We start from the raw sequence: 5,000 nt of genomic DNA on the forward strand, positions 1-5,000 counted from the left end.
TACTAGAGAACACACAGCTCTATATCTACTAGAGAACACACAGCTCTATAGCTACTAGAGAACACACAGCTCTATATCTACTAGAGAATACACAGCTCTATATCTACTAGAGAACACACAGCTCTATATCTACTAGAGAACACACAACTCTATATCTACTAGAGAATACACAGCTCTATATCTACTAGAGAACACACAACTCTATATCTACTAGAGAATACACAGCTCTATATCTACGAGAGAATACACAGCTCTATATCTACGAGAGAATACACAGCTCTCTATCTACTAGAGAACACAGAGCTCTATATCTACTAGAGAACACACAGCTCTCTATCTACTAGAGAACACACAGCTCTCTATCTACGAGAGAACACACAGCTCTATATCTACTAGAGAACACACAGCTCTATATCTACTAGAGAACACACAGCTCTATAGCTACTAGAGAACACACAGCTCTATATCTACTAGAGAATACACAACTCTATATCTACTAGAGAATACACAGCTCTATATCTACTAGAGAACACACAACTCTATATCTACTAGAGAATGCACAGCTCTATATCTACTAGAGAATACACATCTCTATATCTACTAGAGAACACACAGCTCTATATCTACTAGAGAACACACAGCTCTATATCTACTAGAGAATACACAGCTCCATATCTACTAGAGAACACACAGCTCTATATCTACTAGAGAACACACAGCTCTATATCTACTAGAGAATGCACAGCTCTATATCTACTAGAGAACACACAGCTCTATATCTACTAGATAACACACAGCTCTATATCTACTAGAGAATACACAGCTCTATATCTACTAGAGAACACACAGCTCTATATCTACTAGAGAACACACAGCTCTATATCTACTAGAGAACACACAGCTCTCTATCTACGAGAGAACACACAGCTCTCTATCTACGAGAGAACACACAGCTCTATATCTACTAGAGTATACACAGCTCTATATCTACTAGAGAACACACAGCTCTATATCTACTAGAGAACACACAGCTCTCTATCTACGAGAGAACACACAGCTCTATATCTACTAGAGAACACACAGCTCTATATCTACTAGAGAATGCACAGCTCTATATCTACTAGAGAACACACAGCTCTATATCTACTAGATAACACACAGCTCTATATCTACTAGAGAATACACAGCTCTATATCTACTAGAGAACACACAGCTCTATATCTACTAGAGAACACACAGCTCTATATCTACTAGAGAACACACAGCTCTCTATCTACGAGAGAACACACAGCTCTCTATCTACGAGAGAACACACAGCTCTCTATCTACTAGAGAATACACAGCTCTATATCTACTAGAGAACACACAGCTCTATATCTACTAGAGAACACACAGCTCTCTATCTACTAGAGAACACACAGCTCTCTATCTACGAGAGAACACACAGCTCTATATCTACTAGAGAACATACAACTCTATATCTACTAGAGAACACACAGCTCTATATCTACTAGATAACACACAGCTCTATATCTACTAGAGAACACACAGCTCTCTATCTACGAGAGAATACACAGCTCTATATCTACTAGAGAATACACAGCTCTATATCTACTAGAGAACACACAACTCTATATCTACTAGAGAACACACAGCTCTATATCTACTAGAGAACACACAGCTCTATATCTACTAGAGAACATACAGCTCTATATCTACTAGAGAACACACACCTCTATATCTACTACAGAACACACAGCTAGAGAACTAGAGAACACACATCTACTAGGGAATACACAGCTCTTTATCTACTATGGAATACACAGCTCTATATCTACTAGGGAATACACAGCTCTATATCTACTAGAGAACTTTTACATTATTAATGTTTGTTATTTTCCTTATTTCATATTCATAAAGCCCTTAACAACTCTCCAAAATTCTTGCAAAATTCTTGCACTACACCCCAATGGTCCCCACCCCACTACACCCCAATGGTCCCCACCCCACTACACCCTAATGGTCCCCACCCCACTACACCCTAATGTTCCCCACCCCACTACACCCCAATGGTCCCCACCCCACTACACCCTAATGTTCCCCACCCCACTACACCCCAATGGTCCCCACCTCACTACACCCCAATGTTCCCCACCCCACTACACCCTAATGGTCCCCACACCACTACACCCCAATGGTCCCCACCCCAATGGTCCCCACCCCACTACACCGCAATGTTCCGTACACCAATGGTCCCCACCCCAATTTTCCCCACCCTAATGGTTCTCACCCCACTACACCCCAATGGTCCCCACCCCACTACACCCTAATGGTCCCCACCCCACTACACCCCAACGGTCCCCACCCCACTACACCCTAATGTTCCCCTACCCCAACAGTCCCCACCCCACTACACCCTAATGTTCCCCTACCCAAACAGTCCCCACCCCACTACACCCCAATGATCCCCACCCCACTACACCACAATGGTCCCCACCCTAATGGTCCCCACCCCACTACACCCCAATGGTCCCCACCCCAATGTTCCCCACCCTAATGGTCACCACCCTAATGGTCACCACCCCAATGGTCCCCACCCCAATGGTCCCCACCCTAATGTTCCCCACCCTAATGGTCACCACCCCAATGGTCCCCACCCTAATGGTCTAATGGTCCCCACCCTAATGGTCCCCACCCTAATGGTCCCCACCCTAATGGTCCCCACCCCAATGGTCCCCACCCTAATGGTCACCACCACAATGGTCCCCACCCTAATGGTCCCCATCCCACTACACCCAAATGGTCCCCACCCTAATGTTCCCCACCCTAATGGTCACCACCCTAATGGTCACCACCCCAATGGTCCCCACCCTAATGGTCTAATGGTACCCACCCCAATGGTCCCCACCCTAATGGTCCCCACCCTAATGGTCACCACCCCAATGGTCCCCACCCTAATGGTCACCACCCTAATGGTCCCCACCCTAATGGTCACCACTGCTCTCCCTGCCTCTCTCCATGCTCCATTTTCCTCCTTGGTCCTCATTCCTGCCTTCTCTCTCCCTCATTTCTCCCTGCCTCTCTCTTCCTATCCCATCTCTCTCTTCCTACCCCATCTCTCTCTCTCTCTCTCTCTCTCTCTCCCTTCTCCATGCCTCTCTCTCTCTCCCTTCTCTATGCCTCTCTCTCTCGCCCTTCTCCATGCCTCTCTCTCTCGCCCTTCTCCATGCCTCTCTCTCTCTCTCCCTTCTCCATGCCTCTCTCTCGCCCTTCTTCATGCCTCTCTCTCTCTCTCCCTTCTCCCTGCCTCTCTCTTCCTACCCCATCTCTCTCTCCCTTCTCCATCTCTCTCTTCCTATCCCATCTCTCTCTTCCTACCCCATCTCTCTGTCTCTCTCTCTCCCTTCTCTCTGCCTCTCTCTTCCTACCCCATCTCTCTCCCTCCCGTCTCCCTGTCTCTCTTCCTACCCTTTTTCACCCTGCTCTCTCTTTCTCTCCCTCTCTTTCTCTCTGCCTCTCTCTTCCTACCCCATCTCTCTCTCTCTCCCTTCTCTCTGCCTCTCTCTTCCTACCCTCTGTCTCTATCGCTCTCTCTCTCTCTCTCTCTCCCGTCTCCCTGCCTCTCTCTTCCTACCCCATCGCTCTCTCTCTCTCCCTTCTCTCTGCCTCTCTCTTCCTACCCTCTGTCTCTATCGCTCTCTCTCTCCTGTCTCCCTGCCTCTCTCTTCCTACCCCATCGCTCTGTCTCTCTCTCTCTCTCTCTCCCTTCTCTCTGCCTCTCTCTTCCTACCCCATCTCTCTCTCTCCCTTCTCCCTGCCTCTCTCTTCCTACCCCAGCTCTCTCTCTCCCGTCTCCCTGCCTCTCTCTTCTTACCCTTTCTCAGCCTGCTCTCGCTCTCTTTCTTTCCCTCTCTTTCTCTCCCTCCGATCTCTCTGCCTCTTTCTTCCTACCCCATCTCTCTCTCTCCCGTATCCCTGCCCCTCTCTTCCTACCCTCTCTGTCTCTATCGCTCTCCCTCTCCCTTCTCTCTGCCACTCTCTTCCTACCCTCTCTCCTTCTCTCTCTCTCCCTGCCTCTCTCCATACTCCATCTTCCTCCCTGCTCCTTATTCCTGCCTTCTCTCTCCCTTTGTCTCTGTTAGAGCTGCGTAAAGGCAGCAGCTGGGTCTGTCTCCTGGTTGTTTAGCTCAGGTCGAGGGTCCCCTGGCTTGGCTAAAACCACCAGGCCATATTTCAGGCCCGAGTGGGAGGCTGTGGAGGCTGACAGGCTTTGATCAGGCTGCACAGGGTGTCTCGGCCTGTATGGGGATCCACGACTGATTGCTTAAGGTCAGGTCCGGAGGATTAGTGAGCTCTGCAGTTTCCTCTCTTCTAGTGAAGTTCAGTGTTTTCCCTCCTCTGGCGGAGTGCAGAGTTTCCCCTCCTCTAGAGGAGCTCAGAGTTCCCCTCCTCTAGCGAAGCTCAGAGTTTTCCCTCCTCTGGCGGAGCGCAGAGTTCCCCCTCCTCTAGCGAAGCTCAGAGTTCCCCTCCTCTAGCGAAGCTCAGAGTTCCCCCTCCTCTAGCAGAGCTCAGAGTTCCCCCTCCTCTAGAGGAGCTCAGAGTTCCCCTCCTCTAACGAAGCTCAGAGTTTCCCCTCCTCTAGAGGAGCTCAGAGTTCCCCTCCTCTAGCGAAGCTCAGAGTTTCCCCTCCTCTAGCGAAGCTCAGAGTTTCCCCTCCTCTAGAGGAGCTCAGAGTTCCCCTCCTCTAGCGGAGCTCAGAGTTTCCCCTCCTCTAGAGGAGCTCAGAGTTCCCCCTCCTCTAGAGGAGCTCAGAGTTCCCCCTCCTCTAGAGGAGCTCAGAGTTCCCCCTCCTCTAGAGGAGCTCAGAGTTCCCCCTCCTCTAGAGGAGCTCAGAGTACCCCCTCCTCTAGAGGAGCTCAAAATTTCCCCTCCTCTAGAGGAGCTCAGAGTTTCCCCTCCTCTAGAGGAGCTCAGAGTTCCCCCTCCTCCAGAGGAGCTCA

This window comes from Oncorhynchus mykiss, chromosome 10, assembly GCF_057628025.1.
Source record: "Oncorhynchus mykiss isolate SJ-2025 chromosome 10, ASM5762802v1, whole genome shotgun sequence".
Lineage (NCBI taxonomy): Eukaryota > Metazoa > Chordata > Actinopteri > Salmoniformes > Salmonidae > Oncorhynchus > Oncorhynchus mykiss.